A 22,579-nucleotide genomic window follows, 5' to 3' on the forward strand; every position below is an offset into this window, starting at 1 on the left:
AAACTATACATAGGTTGCAAACTCAGACAAGGAATTCAGGAGTCTGGTGCTCAGAAAGAGCCCAGCTGTCCAGCTCCCTCCACTTACCTGCGTTTGCTTGCAAAATAAAAGGCAACCCTGCAGCAAGAGAGGAGACTCGTCCTATTTGGAAAGGACACGGCTGCATTGGCGGTATGGTATTTCATGGATTCCTGTTCACGGTTGTGGTAGGAGGTTGGTGGTTTTTTTTCTCACTGCTTGTGCAGCAATTCAGTTAGAATGCATTCATTAGTGGATGGAGAACAGAAGGGACTGAACGATTGTCCCTTGATGGCAAAAATCTGCTGGTAGTGGAAGGAGCCTTAAGCATTTGGATCTGGCTTTTGTTTTTGTTCAGACTGCTGTAACAGCACAGCAAGATGATTTTGTGAGTGTCTTGTTAAACAGGAGACAGTAAACAAGTCTAGTGAGCCTTATGAAAGGTGGGAATATTCAAGTGAGACTCTGTGGAGAAAAGGAGAGTGCTAGCTGGACAAATTGATTCAATGGAGATGGCAAATTTTGCACAAGGCTGCCTCAGCTGGGTCACTTCTCAGTACAAAGTTCAGGAGCCACGAACTGGAACATCTCTGCTTGAGGAACACACATTTGTTAACCAGGCTGGTTGTGTGTCAGGGGGCTGAAATGCTCTTTCTGCACTGCAAACATCTGTCTGCGTTTGATAGATGTGATGCAAGGTTTTGACAGTTTGGCATGTTATTTGTAACTGAAGCCTTAAGGAGGAGCTAGAATTTGGGATTCAATCCCAAGTCACTGTGAAGTTCATTAGATCTCTAGATGCTTTTTCTTTTTTTTTTTAATTGTTATATTCTATGATTCTATTATTCCTTGGACAGAAAAGAAAGCAAACCTGCCTGGCTGCTGCATGGAGAGGTGTGGCATGGGCGATCTATCCCAGGGATACCTTAGGCTCAGATTATATAAATGCACCCTTGAAACATTTAATACCTCCACTCATGCCTGAAGATGCATGTAAAAATCCAAGAGGCAAGAAGATGAGGCAGATCCTGAAGTAGCTTCAGAATCAATTGCTGTGCACAGGACTGGAACTGGAATCCCAGAAACCCCATCTCCTTTTCTTCTGTGCATTCATTTTGGGGAAACATCCTCTTTTAAAGGTATGACAGAGGCAGAGCCACTGCCTTTCCAGCGTGTACAGCAGATGGAAGGGATGCAGGACATGGGTGGTGGAAGTCCACAGCATCATTTGTTTCTCCTGTGCAGCAGCCTGGTAATGTCAGTGGGAAGGACTCCTAGGAAGCGTGTTCCATCGCTGTTTGCTGTTCAAGTTGATGGGGGGAAAAAAATCTCAAGGTATCCAACATTGGATGCCATGGCTCAAAAGTGAAGCCATTCAGTATTGGGAAGTGTGTGTACCTTGCTCTTGAACTGGGAGGTGAGGGAATTGGGAGGAGTCCTGTAGTATTTTGTAAGCTTTTTCCTTGCAATTTGTTTACTTTGCTGTATGTGAGGTACTCCGTAATCCTGCGCTAAGGAGAGGATGAGAATGTTGAAGAATTGAGTTCTGTTAAGTTAGTGGCCTTTTGATTCTTTTCTCTGTCTTATTGTTTTTCTTCATGAAGTTTAAAAATGGGGAGCTGAGCAGGCATGCAGTCTCAGTTCCTTCTTTCTGCTCAGAGCCCTCGCTGAATTGCCCTGCTCTCCCTTCTCTATGCCCAGACTTCTCAGCCACTGTTCTTTATATAAAGGGTTAAGGTCCGATGATGTTGAAACCACTCTCCTGTTTACAATCATTGCAGAATTGCGGTATGGAAATTTCCATCTCAGCAAGGCTAGAAAAACAAAATAATAATAAAAAAAATCCCTACTGATTTTTGTGAAGCTTTAGATCCAAATAAAGGAATAGAGGCTGAATGAAGCAAATTAATTCTGATTAGCACATACAGTGTTCTTGGCCAAGGGAGTCTAAGGCAACTGTCCCCCATCCTTTGCAGAAATCTGCTTGTTCTGCTCCTGCAGCAGCAGCAGGTTTTCAGTATCAGCACGGGAATCAGTTTCACTTGCAGAGGTACCTAAGCTGCAAACCTCTGGTAATCTTTTAATGAGGTCTTCTCAAGTGCAGTGCTTCCTTCCTTCGGGAGATCGAGGTGAAAAGTTACTGACTTTTTGTAACTACTGCTAGCAGTGGGTTAATTTTTCTTCTTGTCACACTGACATAGATTGCTCTGCAGCTCTTCTGTCTGTCTGGGCAATGACAAGTACAAGGATGTCGATGCTTTTAGAGTGCTGAGCTCGTCGTGCAAGATGTCTGTGACAGATTATGATCTGATTCTTTTGAGAAGGGAGGAAAAGATCTGTAGGTCCTGCTGGCCTTTTGAAGGAACAAAACAGACGCTTAACTTCTCTAAAAGTGAGATCAGTGCTGTCTTGGTTTCACATGCTGCTTCTTGCGCATTTCTAGCATTACTAGGGGTGTCATTTCTTGTAGAAGTCGCATGCTCCGTATCACTCCTGAGCGCACACCAATAAAGCACCCATCTGCCTGCAGCCATCACTGCCTCTCCTGCTCTGGCACTGTAACAGTGCTGTAGTGTTTTCATGGGGCACAGAACAGTGCTTTTGTTTAAAACCCTGGAAACCTTAAAGCTTGCATTGAGATTTCTGGTAGCGATCTTTTATTTTAACCCTGGAATTTAAACTACTGTTTCTGTGCTGAGTTCCTGACAGTAGCATGACAAAGCATGATGAAATCTGTGGTTTCGGGAAGAGGAGCTTTCCAAGTTGTCACTTGTAAGTTGTGTACATGGCAAAGTTTCTCATCGGGATGGCTTGAGAAGAGAGCATTTTGTGCCTGTGAAACCATGCTGCCAGGAGACAGGAACCAACTGACGCCTGTTTGAGGGCTGGGTGCTTAGTGCTCCATTGGGCACTGTGTCCACACTGCTGAGCTTGGCAGCCTCAGCCAAACCCTGCTCCCAGGTTAGCTGCTGGCTGCTGTAAGCAACTGCCTTGTTTTTCATGAGAGCAAAATTGAGGGTGTTCCACTTCCTCCTATTTTGCATTTAGGACAAGTTATAATTAATCTTCAGTTGCCTTTGTAAGCTCCAACCCAAAGTTCTGCATAAGCAATAATAATGAAGGATAATAATTCAGCGCTCCAGTGATTTATGTTTTCAGAGGCTTTACAAGAATTGCATAGTTAACTGTCACAATGTTTCTGTTGTAAATGAGCATGACACTCGTTTTATAGCCGGAGAAACCTCTTGCTGAAATGCAGCTGTGTTGGAAGCACAAGTAAAATGAACGGAGGCAGTGGGACGGGCTTCAGAAATGCTTTTTGCCAGAATAAGGCAGGACCACAGAGCCACAGAACGCCCTTAATTGGCTGTCACACACACACACACACACACTCACACACACACATGTCATTGAGTCCAACCCCTGGCTCCACTCAGCACCACGCAAATTAAAGCCCAGTGTCTGAGAGTGCTGCCCCTTCACTCCCTGTGAGGAGCTGTATGGCCATGAGGGCCCTCAGCATCCTTTGCTTTGCACCCAACAAATGCAGAGCCCTTAGCTGCTCCTCATCCTCCCCTCCAGACCCATCACCATCTTCGTAGCCCTCCTTAGGGCACTCTCTATTATCTTTATATCCTTCTTATACTGTAGCACCTATATCTGAGTACAGTGCTTGAGGTCAGGCCAGAACATGCTTTTATGTGACCACTTTTGAGCTGCTGGTCTCAACAGGAAATGTTATCTGTGGCACAAGGAGTGATTAATGGCACTGCAATGATTGCTTTTAGGCTGGTTTATTCAGTCATGGCGTTGTTGCTGTGGTAGCATCGTGATGGAAAAAGCAAGTGGGAAGTAAGAAGGAAAATGTGAGTGTCAGAAATATAGATCGTTTTTGCTTGCAGACCCAGTCTTCCTAATCTGTACATAAATAATTTACAGTGGAAGAGAGACAAACTGCACAACTCCGAGGGGGATCACAGGAAGATTTTTAGGCTTTGTTGTTGTAGAGAGATGCACTTGTAAGATGTGTCTGTGTCGGCATGTGTGGGTTTGCACGGCCATGTTAGTAAAACACATTTGCTTTGGCTTAGAGGTGAAATCCTGGCAGTGGTCAAGTCAGTGGGACTTCTGCCAGTGATTTTAATCAGAGCTAGAATTTCACCCTAGGTCTATAATCTTGTGTAATCTCCCTTTGAAGTCACATGGATTTTTAACCAATGTGTTATATAACACCAAAACAATTAATTATCCACACAATATTGTCTGCTTTCCCACATAACCAGAACTGAATGTTGAAAATGTCTTCTAGAAAAACAAAACAACCAACCTGTTGATGATGATGTTGAATTAAATCTGATGGCTTTTATTTTGTTGTTGTTTTGCTTTTTATAATTCTTGAAATACTCTTTTTGAGTCATCAACCTCAATTGTGTAGTTATATTTTTCTATAAAGCCCCATCTGACCACATAGGTAACCACGCTTTAAGCAAGAAGATGGAATAGAAACTTGCACCAATCCCTTCCAACCACAGTTATTCTCTAATCTCATGTCCTGTTTTGGATCTTAGAAATGCATTTCTGACCTATCTGCTGAGTAAGGAATTGATATGTTATTGAAGATAAGGATTGCCTCCTTACTATGAGTATGATTCTCAACCAGAGTTTCAAGTGGGAAGTCCTGGGTTTAAGTTTATATCTGTGTGTGTTTGGGAGCCTGTATCCAAGGACTGGCTCTACTGAAAGCTGGGAACCTCCATCTCCATCTTACATGGAGTCACAATTTGACTGTGGCATCAATACCACATCTTGTATTTTTAGCACCACAGATAGAAGCTGAGGTGGTAACCCCTTCAATGCAATGTCCCAATGCTTCCGTTTCACAATGAGTTAGGCAGGTGGCACAACTTTATTTTGTGGGAGAACTCTGTGTTGTTTTGGAAGGTGCTGCTTCTTTTGAATCCTTGGGGGTTTTCAAGATGAGACCAGCCAGAGCCCTGCACAACCTGGTCTGAGGTCAGTGTTGACCCTGCTTCAAGCAGGAGGTGGAACTGGAGATCCCAGAGTCCTTTCCACTCAGAATTACTCTGTGATTTTGAATAATGCACACTTCTCCTCGAATAAGTACTTAGTAGGTCCTTATCAACCACAGGTGATCAGTTCTTCAGTGACAGTGCATGAGATGATCATTCAAGTGCAGGTTGTTTTTAATTTCTGTGCTCACAAAGGATGCATAGCTGGATTTGTGTGTTCCCTTTAAGATTTTCATCAGACATTCTACGTGGAATTGGTGTATTTGAAACTTTGGTGCCTGTTGCATTTGGGTCTGCAGAGCACTGGCAGAAAGGATGCAGCAATTCAAACACAAGTGCTTGGGATGAATGAAGACATTATGGTAAAGCATTCCTTGGCCTCTGCAGAAATCAAACTGTGAGAAGAATGGCCTTTCAGGGGTTATGAATCTTTGTTGCTGTCTGTGTTAAAGTAAAATCCTGTTCCGTTAGACGCTAAGCTCTCTGTAGGCATGCAGTGAAAGTATTTTACTCTGGAGGGTTTGTATTATTTATGGTAAAAGCTGAGGAAGAGCTTCAACAGCAACAAACACTGGAGAAATTTTTTTCTGGAAGTCAAAATATACGTCAGCAATGGAAGGGACAGTTCAGCATCCTGTTCACCTGATGCTGTGGTCATTCAGGATTCAGGAATTCTGATGCAGTGCACATCTGGGAAGTTATTCTGTTCTCTGATAAATACTGGGATTCAAGGAGTAAGACTGCTGTTGACCTCAATAGCTTTATATCCACATCTTTGTAGCATGTAACATTAAAAACAGCTAAGGAAACATTTCTGGCACTATTAATTAACCTGTACCTCAGTTTAATGAGGTACCTTTTTCAACCTTATACTGAGCTATTTGGGGGTTTTAATAAAAAGGCTTGGCTGGCAGCTCCTGTTTCTTTACAACTTCTTCATTTGCATAAGTAAGTTTTTATTTAACCATTTCTTTTCAATATTGACTTCAATTTTTCCCCTCTTGAAAGGAAAACCTTTGCCTTTCCAAATCAGCCGGGTCTAAATGAACATGCACATGCTCCATGCTAGCTGTGGAGCTCATCTTTTTGGGGCTGTGAGTTTTCTTTGGTGAGGGTTAACTTCACAATAGTTGGAGGTGACTGTTCCAGCCTGGGAATTGTTTCAAGTAGCAGATTAAGAGGTTTATGGAGAGGTTTGTCTAAAGCACTTAGGAATGCAGACTTTGCAATAGAAGGTGCAATAATTTGTCATTTAAGTCTGGTAACCTGCCTGCAGCAGCTGTCAGTCTCATACCGTGGTGAAAATCTGTTCTCTTTTCTCAGCCTCCCTTGTGCAACTGGGCTGGTTCCTCATGCAGTGCATCATAGCGCGACTGTGGGAAAACAGACTGTGTTCTGAAAGAATAATTAAGCTCCTCACGCTGTAAATATGACCCACATTATTCGAATTTAGAATTCGGTACAAAAAGTTTGGGGCTGTAAGTAATCTGGTTTTTCTTCCCCAAATACATAGGACAGAAAGCTTTGTTCTCCAATTTCTCAGAAATATTGTGTTTTTCTACAGAAGCAAATACAATCTGAAGCAAAAGAATGACTTAGGCTTGGTGATGCCCCAAGAACTACTTGAAGAAAACAGATGGTAAACAGGAAGTCCAGACCAAAAATTAGAGGATCAAAGCTTGTTAAAGTGGAATTTAAAGCCCCATTTCTAAATCTGAGCAATGAGAAGAGGCACTTGCTGCTCAGTACTGCTTTCTGATTTCCATTGTTGGTGATGAGAGGCCAAAGCTCCGTCTGGTACTGAGCAGTACTGGGGCTAATGAAAGCTTGTTCTGGTATTTTGGTTGCTGACTTGCTGTCCTCCTGTCACAACACTGGGCCTTTCTTGTAACCATCCCAAGGAATGGCTTCAGAGATCTGGGATGGAAAGACCGACATATGTGAGAATAGCATCTCTTCATCTCTGTCCTGAATGCCACCTGAGCAGGAAGATTTTACTTTCTCCTCTTGTTTTATCCCCATCCCTTTCATTCCGTGTTTTCAAAGAGCACGTGCTGTAGTTAGCCATGTGGCTTTTCTTTTGCTTTAAGACTCAGCACCTGAAGGAAAACCATAAACAGCCAATTTTTGCTCTAAATTGGATATACTACTGCATGGCTGGTTAGACTTTGTACCATGCCTGAGTTTCTCCAGATAAAAACAACAGGAATGAAGTTATTGAAGTTTCAATAGCTTTGCTCTTGTTACCTGATGTTTCAACAGCTTTGCCCTTGTTACCTGTTGTTTCAACAGTTACCTGTGTTGAAATGAAAACGTGTCAGCTTGGGATGCTTTGTATTCTTTTTCCTCATTTCTGCACCTGTAATAAAACGTTTCTTTTTAAATAGCATACGTTGCTTTGACGCTAATCAGACCTATGTTTCTCTACGTTGAAAGCTCAAAATTTGCTTAGTAATTAAGTGCTATACTGTGACAGAACTCACCTTTGCACTCTCAGCACCTATTTATTATAGGAATGTTATCTCAGCAAGCCCACTATGGTGGAGCAGGGCTTTCATTTGTGTTTCTGCTCTGTGTTACCCACCCACCTGTGTCATACACACCTCTGTCCCATCAAGGAAAGTCCAGAAGCAGCAAAGCAACCAAGCTCAGTGGTGTGACAGTGCAATAGCAACCAGCTCACCTCTCCCAGATCCAGTCTTCTCCTCATAGGTTATGGAATGGCTGCAAAGGAGGGTGTGTTGATGGAAGAGCATTAAAGAATTAGGACACTTTTTTTGCTCTTGAATCTGTGGTTGACTTTGTGGGAATGCTTTGCACTGCATTCTCACCACAAGTGAAATGGAAACTTGCTAAGGTATTTTGCAAGAATGCTGAGACGAAGCTAAAGTGCTTGGTGAACAAACAGCTTTGGTAGGGCTTTAGCCTGATTCGGGAGTTCTGCAATGCAAATACAGAGTTTAAAAAAAAAAAGAAAAAGAAAAAAAAAGAAAAAAAAAAGACCTGATCAGAAAATCGACTTGATGTGTTTGTTAAACTGTTCTTTTTCTGGAGTGCTCTTCCACAAAAGTGATCCCTTGTTTATGATGAAAGGAAGGTGACTCTGCCAATATAAAGGTGCTTCTGGGACCAAAGAGCTGAAGGAGCTGTGCAGGTGAGGAGCTGGGAGGCAAATATGTTAACACCAAGGGAGCTGAACCATTCACTGTGGGAGTGGAGGGCTGGCTAAACCCCACTCCATTGTATGCCCATCTTAGTTAAAGCTCTGGATGCACAGGGAAGATAAATGAAGGCGAACAAACAAGAACAGATATCAGTATCCGTGTATTTATTCATTTACGCTGGGGGTTATTTCACAGGATAATTATGCAGTTTATTGGGTACTTTGGATTTTGCATTTGATCTTGTCCGTGGGAGGCTGTTGTCTAGAGTGACTAATTTAAGTACATAAGTGCAGAATGAAAGGGAAAAGAATGACTACAACTGTGATGATTGCAAGAATACATTGAATACCATGGCATACAAGACAGCTATTGGAGGCACTTAAGATCAGGACTACTAAAATATCTATTTTTTTCTTCCTGTTTGCAACGTGTAGTGAAGGGAGCCCAGTCTGATTAAAAAAATAAATAGAAAACATTTAATTCCTGTTACGGATCATCAGATGGCTCAGAATTATATTGTGAGAGAAAGCAGTTGGAGGGAATGGATTCAGCCTTTATGAATTCAAAGGCAAGTAGTTTCTTAAACTTTGTCACCATTAGACAGAAGGTTATCCCTAGTGTCCAACCTAAACCTTCCGTCCTACAAATAAAGTGGATTTATTTTTATTCTTGGATCAGTGGCCATGGAGACCTGTTCACATTCTTATGACAACCACAAACGTGTTCTTTCGTGTCTTCTCTTTCCTAGTCAACACGCAGATCATAGTTGATAAATCTCTTATTGTTCTCTGGACTGTTGGGTTTTGGGGCACTGTATTTTGAGAAACCTCTGGCCAGGGGTCTTGCAGGAGTCGTATAAAGGTAATTAATAAAGACACTCCCTTCAGCCAGGCCAACAGTAATTCTGTGCCTTCCAGCCTTAGTTGGCAGGCCATCACTAATTACTGGCTCTTATTTTGTGGGCATTTTTTTTGGTCACAGTGATTTCATCTATACCTTGTTTCCCCAGTTTGGTTATGAGAACATCCTGTGGGATAAAGTAAGAAGCTTTACAGTATATATCTGCTGTTTCTTCTTTACTCAAAGGCTGTTTACTACTTCAGGTTAAATTAGATTAGTGAGTGATTTATTCTTGGCATACCCGTGTAAGATATTCATTTCATTGTTACCTAAGTAGTAAGCAGTAACTCATGGATCCCCCCAAAGAACCTTAAATTACAGAATAGGGCTGTGCTTCCTGCTCTGTAATTCCCTCATCCCAATGATGTAAAGTACCAGTCAGAGAAAGAAATTACAATTTGTTACATACATTCATACATGTATAAAATATATGTATTTTGGAGTTTACTGCCTGAGTATAGATTGGGGAAAAAAAAGAAAGAGATTCCCTCTGTAGATCCTGGTGTTCATATTGGTGATATTTTGGCTATTGCCTGGGAAGAGTGCAAAGTGCTTTTTGTGCTGGTGGATTTGAGAGTGGAGCATTGTTGCCTTTTCCTACTGGCATGTTTAAGAAGCATCTTACACCAATTCTCTCCTCTCTCCATTCTTTAAAATGACTGAGCTTTTGTCTTATTGTCAATTTAAGACCGTTTTATTGTGTTTATACACCTCTACACCTTTCTAATTTGTATTTTCTCTGGCATCTGGGAGTTGAAACCAGAAGATCTTGAAGGTCCTTTTCAACGCAGGCCATTCTATGATCTTGCAGCACCTGCTTGTAAACTGTGTTTTCTTCACTAGATTTGTTTGTTTTTCTTCTAGTGTAGTATGCATGTGCCACTGATAAACTTTTAGTGGCTCCAGGTAAACTGAGTAAGGGTCGTGAAAAGACAGTCTTGTCTGTTTGTTTGTGACTGGAATGTGGAAATAGAACTGGAGAGTGTGGTCCTGGTGGGGTTGTGGTAGAGAGGAGAGCAGCAGAGAGGTGGGTATTGCAGACCCAAAGCGTCACAGTAAGTCCTGCCTTGGGCTGATCCTGTGTTTGGGAACAAAAGGTGAAGACAAGCAGAAGGAAGGGGCCATTTGCCAAAAGGGCAATTTTACCACATTGAGAAAGAAAATAAAGGTGTCTTCATGGAGTGCACCTCCATCCCCCTGGGCAGTTCTTTGCTGAATTATGAGCTTTGCATGTTGTTTTGTTTGAAGTCCTTCATTCTGTCTCAACACCTAATCCTCACGTTCCCAATAAACCAGGTGTTACCATTTTTAAAGCCACCCATCCTCCCCACAGCAGCAGCTCTGTCAGCAGTGCCAAATACAGAAGATTTGTGTTTGTCTGAGAACGATCACTGCAAACAAGAAAGCAAGTAGGAACAAACGTCTTTGGAAGGCAGCATCCGTGTGGGCAGGGAGGAAGTTGGTGAAGTGGAACAATGCAGTAATCCTGATGCTGAGTGGTTTAAGGCTCTAATCACTTTCCTTTGCACACGAGTCTCATATCTGTTGTTAATTTTAATGAGCCTTCTGTGCCAAGCCTGCAAGAAGAAAGGGTCCTGATTTGTCCCACTGCCGAACTGTTTCATTGGAAAGTATCCTCGTGTCTTTCTGTTGAAATGTTAGCTGACAGCTCTGACACAGGAACAGACCTTGCAAGAAGGAATTGGCCACAGATCCGATAGCTGCGGTGAGAAGGGGAAACACAGAATCATTGAATATCCCAAGTTGGAAGGGACCCACGAGGAACATCGAGTCTAACTCCTGTCTCCACCAGGACCACCCAAAATGAAACCGTATTTCTGAGAGCCATGAGCAGGCTGGTGTATGACTGAGGATCGAAACCCACTGGTTCCTGCTTACTCCCTCAGTGGATGTGGGTAAATCCCTGACAAGCTCCACTTTCTTTTCCTGATTTCTACGGAGGAGGAAAACCTGTCCTTATCACCTTCATAGAATTATTTTGAAGATGAACAGTATCAAGTTTGTAAAACTCTTTAGGAATGAGAAGTTTTATTTACATGTTATTGTTATTGCAAGCTGCCCTCCTTATTAACCTGGTGAGCCTTTCTTGACATTAAGCTTTAGCCTGCAACCATCTCACACGATTCCATAAAAATGAATAGCAGGTGAGCAGCTTCACCAAATATTTGCGGTGACCTAATGAACATATTTAGAGTAGCAACCTTATAAACCCAGAATAACTGAAGGACAACCCACAAACCATTTGCAGCCTGGAAAATCCTCATTTGTGATTACTTTCTGCCTTCATCTTTATAACATTTTTATTTTGTCGCACTTCTTTTTTCATGCAGATTTGCACCGCGGGTTGCAAAAGCCATTTGTGCCTGTTGGCAGCAGAGGAATAGGAGCCAATCTGTCACTTCAGGCAGCAGAGAATGCCTTGCCCCTTGCAGAACCATCCACTCTTATGTTTCGCTGTCAGCTGGCAGTTCAGTCGGGCCACTTCACTGCACAGCTTTTCAGCTGAAAATTCCTTACTCGGTTTCAAACTTCTGAGAAGCATTTTGGCTTTGGAATTTCTTTCTTCTCCCAGCACCTGGGGGCTGCCTGCTGAGCTGCCTTGCCTCCCAAATTTAGATGTTTTGTCTTGAAGGTGGCGTTACTTTGGAACTGCTCAAAGGGATGGTAGCTCTGTGGGACAGGCAACAAGGCTGAATTACTCTATTGAGGTACTTCAGTAAAGTAGGGAAGCTTTTTTCCTGAAGTCGCTCTTGGTTGCTATAATTATCTAAATATTTCTTTATGTAATAAGATGCTGCTCATAGTCAAAAGTACTCATGGATCCCAGCAGGGAAACATGGCCTGCGGAGATTGCTGTTGCTGCTACATAGTGCAGGTTCTTGACTATTATTAGTGTTAGTATCTGGTATTTGTTAACAAACAGTACTTGAGAGCCATCAGGCTCTAGGAGGCCTGTGGATCATTTTGAGTCATTTACAAAGCTTAGGAGCTTTGTTCTTTGGGATAACACAAATCTGCGTACTCTAAATGAACCCAGCACTTCTTCAGCTGAAATTATAGTTACCATGAGCTGAGCTGGTGATATGGCAAAAAGATCACAGAATCACACGGAATCACAGAATGACCCGGGTTCGAAGGGACCTCAAGGATCATGTAGTTTCAACCCCCCTGCCTAGCAGGGCCACCAAACATACACATTTACTAGATCAGGTTGCCCAGGGCCCCATCCAACCTGGCATTGAACACCTCCAAGGACGGGGCATCCACAACCTCCCTAGGCAGCCTGTTCCAGGGCCTAACCACTCTCATAGTAATATATACTATATACTATAAATAGTGATATATACTTTCCACTAATTGCAGAGCTCTGAGATCTCTTCAGTGAAAAACACTGAATTATATGTGGACTATCAACCACGGTCTCCTTCTCCTTTACTCTTGCTACATACCTATATGTATATAGGTATCCCACTTTGTTCTGTTAGCTGAGCAGTTGCCTTCCTTGGCCCTCACTCTTTGATTCCTGTGGCATCTCTGTGCCTCTTTTTCACTCCTGTGCTTTCCAGAGAGACTTCACCTATGTTTGTCTGGCATCAGTGAGAGAAGCACAAAGGTCTTTTTATCTCAATTTATGTGCTGGAGGCTCCCCCGATTACAAGAGGTGCCAAGAGCAATTTTGGGGTCAGCCTTGGCTGTGCATTGTATCCCCAGGGCAGCATATGCAGAATAACCCAAACCTTTGAATATCTTTCTCTTGCAGTTGTGTACGGTTCTTTCTTACTGACAATGTTTAGCTACTTTTATCTGAAATGCATGATTTGTTTTAGCTTTAGGTAGGTCACCAACACTAAACACCTCAAGTATTTTCCACATTAATAACGAAGATGGCAAAAGAAAACCAACAACAAACTAGTTTTATAAACCAGTTGGTTACAGTCTGCCCCAACATTTCACCTGCCCCTGCTGCTTTTTTGGAGGGCTTCTTCAGTGTGGGTGGATGTGTCAGATCACTTGAGTGTCGAGGAGGATGGTTGCCCACCGGTGGCTCTATGAAGCACCAGGTAGCCCATCCCTGCTGAAGAGGATGTGCTGTCAGTTTTCAAGGGTAGAACTGAAGCTTCTGTTCCCTTTCATAATTTAGTCTCATAGGAATTTTTTTTCCAAAGTAAACTGGTGAGCAATAAATCATCTGCTTTTTTTTTTTCCTCTTTGAGGTTGACAGCTGATTTCCTTCCTCTTTCTCTTTGAAGATCTCAGCTCTTCTTTTGTAGTTGTTAGTTAAACTTTTGGCCCAGGGTCTGGTAGAGTTCTCAAACCTTTGCAGCTCTGTGGATGCACAAAGTATTATAAGATCTCAGGAACTGCAGACTCTTGCCAAAAAGTAAACAGCTAGTACAGAAGTACAAAGGGCAGCATTTTCTTTATTCTTTTGCACACAGATAGTTGATTGCCAAACGTCCACATCAGGCTTGGGGCATGAAGCGCTTGATCTTGTGTTTGAGAATTCAAACAAGAAGTACTCATAGCCAACAAAGTGTGAAATGCATATGTGTATTTTGTTGTTGTTCTGTTTCCAGTTGTTCTCCTCCATAGCCTATTAATAGTACTTCCAGGTTCCTCTTTGCTCTTCATAAGTTACACTTAGTTTGCATTGAGTTTGAGTTCCCCAAGCTCGTAAGGGCAGGAGGCAGTGAAATAGACCAGGCTGGATTTTCTCTCAGTAGGAGAGCTTGCCTTGCTATTGACTTTCAAAAACAATGTTTTTGATCGTATTTGTCTTTGGTGGTTGGGAAAGTCAGCACTGGGGTTGCTTTAATTGGCAGAGGTACTCAACAGCAAAGAACATGCTGTTTATTATGTATGAGCGGTGCTGTTTTAATGGCTATTACGAATCAAAGAGGATTTGTATTTATTTCATTAGGTGTTTTTGACTATTCCAGCCTAAATTAATGTATAAAGATTTTATATAAGCACACCCACCCAAGAAGTGTTGAAAGAATATTGGTAAGGCTACAAAGTGAGGACCAAAGCTAGGAGACATTTGGATATAGGTAGTCTATCCAGCTTACATTCCTTTCTTTTCTACAGATGCATTAAGATACAGCTGCTGATGTGTAAGCCTGGAATATAGCATCTGAGTTGCGCTGAGGGAACCTACCAGGCCTTCAGCTTCCTTGCATCCATACAGACACTGGGCAGTGCTACCAGCTTCGGTCCTCTCTTTGCAGAAATTCTATCAGTCACAGAGAAGAACAACATAATTCCTGCCAAAGGATGCCAGGCTTATTGGTGAAGCATTCTCTTGTGGAGCACAGATCATTGTATGTGTCAGCATCCCCATATAAAGCAGCTGCATTTAGGAGCCTTTCTGTAAGAACAGAAATGTTGTGTGGTGCAGTCTGCCCTGCTGAACTGAGGCTCTTCGATAAAAACCAAAGAGGAGCTGGAAATTTCTCACTAGAAGCTACCATCAAATTGTTTCTGCTATTACCAAAAAAAAAGAAGACATTTTCCTTCAACGTTCTTGAGAAATGGCTGAAATATTTTGGCTGAAGTTTCCCCAGTCAGTTCCTGTTTGGGGCAGATGCAGCTTTGAAAAACTTCTGCTCTTTCTCATTTCTATTTGGCAAGGCTTAAGGGCAACTTAAAACAGGTTGTTAAAATAGAAATTGCTAAATAGTTGGTTCAGATGCAATCCCAGTTTTGAATATGTGTCTGAAGCTGAAGCCATATATCAAGTTTATGACCTTCAAACTAGTTTTGTAAGGTATGAGAGCTGCTGACTTGCACTGCAGCATTCTGAGCAGCTGACACAGGAACTGCTCTTTGTGATTTTTATAAACCAAAGAACTTCAGTAGTGGGGAAAGATCGCTGTGGGCTGCTCTGTATTGTCCCGCTACCTCATTTCCTCTATGAAAAGAAGGGACAAATTTGGCTTGAATGCATAGTTTAAGCAGCTGCATGTTTGTGGTTACATCTGGAGGAACGAACTGAGCTGCTGGTTGCTTGCAACAACAAATTAAGTTTCTTTAAAGTGCAATGGCACTTGTTGCCAGTGAGCATATTGTGCATGTGTGTGTTGAGAGAGACAGAAACATTAAGATACGTCCCCTCGGCTCTGCACTTGCTTTTTCTTTTGGATGGAAATGTCTCCAATCCTTTCCTTCTTAGAGGTGTTCACCTGCCAGCATTGGTACCAGCTGCCTTCAAAGGCTTCACACTACAAGGATCAGCAGAACATTTCTGACTCCCTGTACACCGAGCCACACGCACACAATGGTCCGCATCATATTTCAAGCTTGTAATAACAAAGTCTAGGCCTGTCACAAAACCCAAAAGCTGCAACCATGATATGCTGCAGGAAAGGGGCCGGAGACATCAAGTATGCTACCAGGTTTTTTATTTTGAAGTATACTTTCCTGGCAGGAAGAATCTGTTAGATAAATTTCCCAGGTGGCCCTAGAAAAGGGACCACACATCAAAAGATGGAAAGCAAACAACCAAACAAAGCACTTTCACACTGGAGCAGGAGGGAAGGCAGAAGAGGAAATTCTTCCTGTCCCAAAGCTCTCCATTTGTTTTGACCAAAGCTTTCCATTTGCTTTAACCTTAAGCATGTGAATCACCTCTTCTTCTCCCAGTGATCCTCTGTACAGCCCATGCAAGAGCTTTACTTTTTTCCTTTCAATACAACAGCTTCAAACTCTAGCACTTAGCGAGATAAACCTATTTATTTTTGCAAAACCAAACTGAGCAATACATTCAAGAGGAAGGTTAGCCATGTAATAACAGATGATGCAGGCATCCAGTTTTCTCTTGATGGCTCTGAACCACTTCTGTGAGCCAGCTTTGTCTTGGAAGACCACAGCTAGTGTTACCAAAGGCAGGTGGGTAAAGGCTAGAGGTGTGGGGCTGTGGGTGTTAAGCTCCATGTTAACTTTAAATGTAATCAGTGGTCACTTCCATCCTTGGCTTTAAAATCTGTCATTTGAAATGGCATACTGCAGGCAGTTCTGGGGTCTCTGTTTTAATCTCCTGGTTCCTTTCTGCATCCCTTCCTTCTGCTCGAGAGAAAATAGAACAAAACAGGTCACTGTCTATCATGGCTTGAGGGGCTGTCACCACACTACACAAAAAACTGACTCCATAGTCGATCTCCCAAAAGCACTGAAACGTCATGCAGAGTTTAAGAAGTTTCTATATCCCTTTCCTTGAAATTGTGTCTGCTGATGAAACTTCAGTGGAAGTCTGCTCTGAGGCTCTGATGAGAGGCAAGTGGGCTCTGACACCAAAGAATACATTCTGCAGAGGAAAAATGCATAAAAGCCATGGCTGAAGTGGAAGGCAGCTTATTGCTATGTGCCAACCTGCTGGCAGCGCTGCAGCTGGAGGTCCTCACGGACCCTGCAGTCTGTTAAACGTTGGTATTTCAGGTGTGTGGGACTGGAAGGCCGAGGGACTGGGAAATTTGCTTTTCACATTTCTTTGCAATCAAGACTAGAGTCAGCGGTCCTGGAGAAACAAATACCTCAAGCCCTGTGCGGTTGGGAGTGTTTATTTTGTTTCAGGACGTTATAACTGGTGTATTATGGCACATTAGCCGTGTTTTAACTCTGAGTGCTATGAGAGGACAATCCAAGAGTATTTTGGTGCTGTATTTTGGTGCTGTATTTACTCCTTCTTTTCCAAAACAGCTGCCAACTTGTGCATTCTCTAAAAGAGCGCTGCCAACAGTAAGTGCATATAGCAATTAATGTATTCTAAAATACAGTTCTCAGAGTATTTTAATGAACTGTAGGGGTGGGTTGTCTTTGGCAGGAGCACTGCAGAGGTATCCAACAGAAAGGGCAAGGGTGAAAGGCTTGAAGTGGTGGCTGTTTGTTGATCCAGCGGTGCTGTTTGTCACACTCAGCGTTGGTATCCCACCAAATGCCACCTCAGGGTTCCTAATGCTGCCTATTTAATGCTGTGCTATCATCGCTGCATGCAAATCACACCAACTGGTGCACACTGATACGTGCTGTTCTGTAAAAAGGCACTGTGACTGAATAGCGCGTAGTCCAAAGAAGCAGAAAATGATGCTTTAAATTACAGAATGCTGCCCAAAAAAACAAGATTTAACTCTCCAACCTTCCAAACAGGTGATGCTGCTCTTCTGGAGCCTCGTTCCTACTCACAAGCTCACCTGGCACTGGTAGCTGCAGGGTGTCTTGTGGGAGCTCTGCCATTTTGGGCTTAATTCTGGTTAAGCAAAATATCTGTCAAATTCTAAAGGCAGAGTTTAGCACTCTGGTCACTGCCGTATTTTTTCAGCATAATTATGTTTCTGGTTAGAAATGATGACTGAGATGAAACCGGGCCATCCCTGCTGACTTCTGGTTTTCTCCAGGGCTGTTTCTTCAGCTGCGTAGTTTGGTTTTAGCAAAGTGGGGTGCAGCTGGGAACGAATCTCAGGTGTCCACGACTAAGAAAGCCAATGAAAACATTCTCGATGGGATTTTAATATCAGCAAACCTCATAATTACAAATACGGTTCTGGGAACATTAAAACAAGTGCCAGGAAGATGCCCATAAAGCGGTCAGGTCAGCTGATTGGATTTCATCTGCAGATAATGAGCAGTAGCTGTTGTGTAGAAAACTGAAAGCTTGAAAGACAGAAGAGCTGGTGAGGACTGGGCAGCTTGGTAATGGCCAGAGGTTATTTGCTGCTTCAGGCAATTGGGTAAAGTTGTTCATTATTTATTTACCATTTATTGTTTGTTCTCCCAAATCTGAGACAAGAATGCTAAAAGGGAATTTCAAAGGGACGGTTCGCAGCTAGGCTGTGAAACCAACTGAGTGGAAATGCTGCTGCCACCCTGCTCCTGCAAATGGGAGAGGTTACAGTGTCAGCATTGCTTCCTTTTCTCACACAGCTCAGCCTCCCAGGAAGACACTGACAGGACATTTGTTATTACAGATACATCTTTCGTTCCTTACTGTGCGCATATAATGGAGAGTATGAACAAGGAAAGATAGGAAGGCTTGGAAACATTCATACACAGCACTAGCTTTTGTATATGTATCCATAGCTTTACCTTTGTATGTGTTATTAGGAACATGTATATATTCACACAAATTATTACTCTTATTACTCAGGTTCTGGGTTTAAGTAAGGTGAATTCAGTTATGCCCTTTTATTTGCTGCACGTTTAGGTTTCTCCCTCCCTAAGGCTGTACCTTCTCTGTTATTTCATGAATCTCTCAAGTGAAAATCCCTTTTGATGGCCTTAATGACTGTTTTGTGTGCAGTGCCCTCTCACTATTTTAACAAAGCATAAAAAAGAATGCTAAAGAAACGCTCATGAGCTTTTCTTCTGCAATGATCCTTTGTAGTTGTATTTGTGGGGCTTTTAAAATCACTATTATTTTGTTGGTTGGCTATTTGTTGAGTTCTTTAAAACCAAATTACATTCACTTTTCTTTAGGCAAATTACTTCTAGGATGTAGTTAAAAAGCAGTTGCCTGTGGCCAGAGACTGGGAGAACGCGCTTTTCTTTCTGCTGGGGGTAGATTGCTTTAAATTATTATTGACGTGGTAAAAATAGGAAGTAAAGCTTGAACTCTGAGTGCTTTATTTGTTAGGTTTTTTAATTATTATTTTGATTTTTTATTATTTTTTTTCCAAATAATTCCCTGCAGTGGAAATTAAACATTTCTTCTTAAAATAACTGCTCTCTCGCCAGATCCTTCCTGCATCCAGAACTGCTCTTTGCAAACTTAAATAAATACTGGATTCTTATCACAAATCTATTTCAGAGCTCATTACCACAGGCTTCCGCTGTGCCAGTGGATGCCTCAGTGAATGAGCAGGGCTTTGCCTCCAGGCCTCTTGCTGCTCTCAGGCAGGGAATGTGGCTGTGTGGGAGGCATTACTCTTGGCATTACCTGGCCCCCCACCAGCACCTGTGGAACATCCTTCTCCAAGAGCTCATGGAGTCATGGCAGGTTGGAAAAGACCACTGAGATCATCAAGTCCAACTGTCAACCCATCCCTCCATGCCCCTTGACTGTGTCTTCAGTGCCACATCTCCACCGTTCTGGAACACCTCCAGGGACAGTGACTGCACCACCTCCCTGGGCAGCTGCGCCACCGCATTGCTGCTCTTAGAGCTGGACAACTCACAGGTGTTGCACTGGCGAAGAAGCAGCCTTGCTCTTAGGCAGGTAAATAATCCTCCTGTTGGCCAAAAATCCCTCTCTTTACAGTGCAAAATGTCTGACTGCTCTTTCTGATATGAACTATTAGGGTTGATAATATTCCTTAAGCGTTCCTACCAGTCTGCAAATGTTCGTGTTGCTCGTACCCATGGCATTCAGCCTCCCACTAAACTGTGCCTCTGCACATGAAAACGAGCAAATAAACTGGTTTACTTTGCTTTCATTAAGATGACAAATATGTGTACCACGTTCTTTGTGGTGAGTTTTTGACTCGTTGCCAGCTGTCTGCATCGCAATACATTTATTTAAAAGCATTTCTTTTCTGACTGAGCTTCAGGGCAGGGCTACCTCCATTTCTTTTTTTCAGCAGCCAGTTGATACCAGTGGAGATCTTTGTACTTCACCTTCTAAGCCTTTGATGACATTTTAACTGCTCATTATGGTATGTAAGCTTTATCCTTTTCTAGGTGGGCTCTTGCTTCAATTCAAAGTTAATGGTTACTATTTATTGCATACTTTAGACTAGCATGCAGCAAAGTTGGTATGTGCATGTAGTGCCTTAGAAAACCCAGAATCCCCAATATGAAGAACATTCTGTCCCTGGGCAGGCTGTGCAAACATGGGAGTACATGAGTAATTTACCTGTGCCCTGGAGTCATGGGGACAACTTAGGTGGAGTAGCTCAGTGCCGGGCATGACTGAGCCCTAAGATGAGTAACAAATAGTCATAAAGCTCAAAGAAAAAGAAAACAGGCTACAAGAACATCTTAATTCCTGGATGGTGGTGCCATGATGTTACTGTAGTGGGATGTTTTCTTTTGGCACTCCTCAGAGAGCTGCAGGTGTGCTATAACTTTCTATGTTCTCAGCCTCAGACTCTAAACCAAAAGCTTAAAATACCACAGACGCTTCTGGTGGGGCAGGTTTTTGGTGGAGCTGATGACCATCAGCTTTGTCCCAAACCATTCCTTGGCTTCTTAGGCACTGATTCCTCCATCCCTGTGGGGAGAGGGACCCAAAGCACCTGGAGCAGAGGCAGCAGCAGAGCTGAGGCATCTCCACTGGATGTATCCATGCTATGTCCTCACGGAAGCACTCATCCTTAGAGGTCCCACTTTAGGACTGCTGAAGCCAGGAAGTGATATTGCAGGGTACAGGTTTTCATACATTCCAGTTAAAAGCCTTGGTGTGTCTGCAGAAGCACAGGGTTGAAGCCCATAGTTTGAGCTTTTTGTTGGCCCACCAGTTCCTACTCCCATGTGGTTTTCTCCCATTTCTAGATGCCATGGTATCATCCTTCATCTGTTCTCCTGTGGGACTATTTCTGTTCTTTTCTATGCAGTATGCATCTATCTCTCTCAGGCAAAGGTGAATGAGGGACCGCTGATTCTCCTGCACTAATTTTGCTCTCTGATTTATTTTTTCCTGGAGATCAGGATATCTCTGAAGAACTTCACCCCCTGTGATAGAAGATTAAAGTCCAGAATGTCAGTCCTTCATGAATTATTGGGCACCACATCCCAGCCCAACCCTCATAATTCTCCTCTGTCACTCAGAAACCTTCACTGACCCCACCACAGCCCTTCTCTGATATGTCTCCAGCAGTGCCTCCAGCCACAGACACGTAGGACGCAGGCTGTGCCTGTCTCTAGATGTAGAGATGAGGTGTGAAAGGCAGGGGGAAAGGTCAGTACAACATAGGGCACAAGGCTGCTATTTGTCAGCCTCCGAAGCTGTCTCTATATGAGCACTCAATCATTTCAATGTGGCTATGGTTTGGGTATACATGTAAATACAGAGAAGAAAAACAGGTAGTGAAGAATTAGGCATACTAACCCAAGCAAGTATCAGCTGTGTGCATCTGTTCTGTTTTTGGTTTGGGGCATCCCTGGCACAGTGCCTTGGCTGCAGAGGTTTGTGGGGTGCTGACTCTGGAGAGGTGGGTGCTCACTCACCGGGTTTTGGTGGATCTCCCATGGATGCTCTGCTTCTGGCTTGTCAACAGTGAGTCACAAATTCCAACTGTTCGTTTCATTGCTTGGTAGATCATGCTGAAAAATCGCAAAGAAAAAAACTGTGACTGTTTGAAATGAATAAAAGATGAGCTGTGGATGTTGTTTTCCATGGGGTGTTTCTCTCCTCCTCTCTCTTTTCCATTTCATTTCATCCCCACCACCTTTATTTTCCAATGTTTATTATTTTTGGTGATGAACTCCACAGTTCATTGCTACCTTTTACTCTTGGGGTCTCTGTTGTTGGGCTCTTTTCCTTGTACTCCCTTCTCCAGCCCTTGCAGATAACAGCTGTCCTTTGCTAAGAGACCACATCTTAATAAGAACTGGTGTCATTTATGGTGCATATGGGCAGTTCTCAGCCTCCAGTTCATCTTCCACTTGGGCTCCCCTTGCCTTCCAACTGCAGCTGTGGTTTTTCATGTTCTTCAAGGAGCTTCCCCCAGCTGTGCTGCCTCCTTGGCCTCAGGCTGTGGTGCACATCTGTGCTGCATGCTGCTTTTGGTTGCTGCTCCCTGCAGCATTTTGCAGGAGTAAGGCAACCATAAATATGATGACTGCATTCCATGTAAATAGGCATATGAAAAAGGACCCACAATGAACAAATTGCTCTGCCCTACCTTGGGGGCCTCTAGCTCAACCGTATGCTTCCATTTTCCAAGGAGTTTCTCCATAGATTTTACAAGACTTCTTGCTTAGTAAGTCAGGACAAGGAAATTTTAGTGGAATCAGGCCCTATGAACTCATTTATGTACTACTTACAAAACCACTGGATCTTCGTGGAAATTATAGCATATAAATAACACCAACCAATGGCAAAGCCTTTCAGTCTCCTCTGGGACATGATGGAAGGTTGCTGTACCGCCAGTTGGAAATTCATGATATTTTGGGCTTGTTCTTGGCCCAAAAAGAAGAAATAGGATCGGTGTTTTGGAACAGCATGAGCGAATTGTGCAGGAATTGTGTGCAACAGAATCTGAAGCTGATTGAGAGCCTGGCTCTGAATTTTTTTGTTAAACTCTTTGAATGGAAAAACAAGATACAGCTGGTACAACAGCGACTGTTCCAGTTAGGCAGCCAGCTTTGTAGCTCTAGGCTAGTGAGAACGAGGTAGTCATGCATCTGCTTTCCTCCTGTTTTGATCTATGGACCTCAAGTAAGAGATTGACTCACCCTAGAAGGCACAAGTGGGTTTAAATGAAAGAAAAAAAATCACACTGAAAAATCTATTTG

The 22,579-nt window shown here is 42.9% G+C and overlaps 1 protein-coding gene across 2 annotated transcripts in view; it reads left to right on the forward strand.

The window, feature by feature from the left end:
- PRKAG2 (protein kinase AMP-activated non-catalytic subunit gamma 2) overlaps window positions 1–22,579 on the forward strand; it is a 169,601-nt gene that overhangs the window by 24,083 nt on the left and 122,939 nt on the right. Inside the window, exon 1 of one of the 2 annotated variants that reach the window (XM_072328030.1) lies at window positions 19,322–19,340. The exons of the other annotated variant lie outside the window; for it this stretch is intronic. The gene's annotated coding sequence lies outside the window, so the exon portion shown is untranslated. Of the gene's footprint in view, window positions 1–19,321; window positions 19,341–22,579 lie in introns of those variants that run through there. 2 annotated transcript variants of the gene reach the window in all.

Source organism: Excalfactoria chinensis, chromosome 2 (assembly GCF_039878825.1).
Source record: "Excalfactoria chinensis isolate bCotChi1 chromosome 2, bCotChi1.hap2, whole genome shotgun sequence".
Lineage (NCBI taxonomy): Eukaryota > Metazoa > Chordata > Aves > Galliformes > Phasianidae > Excalfactoria > Excalfactoria chinensis.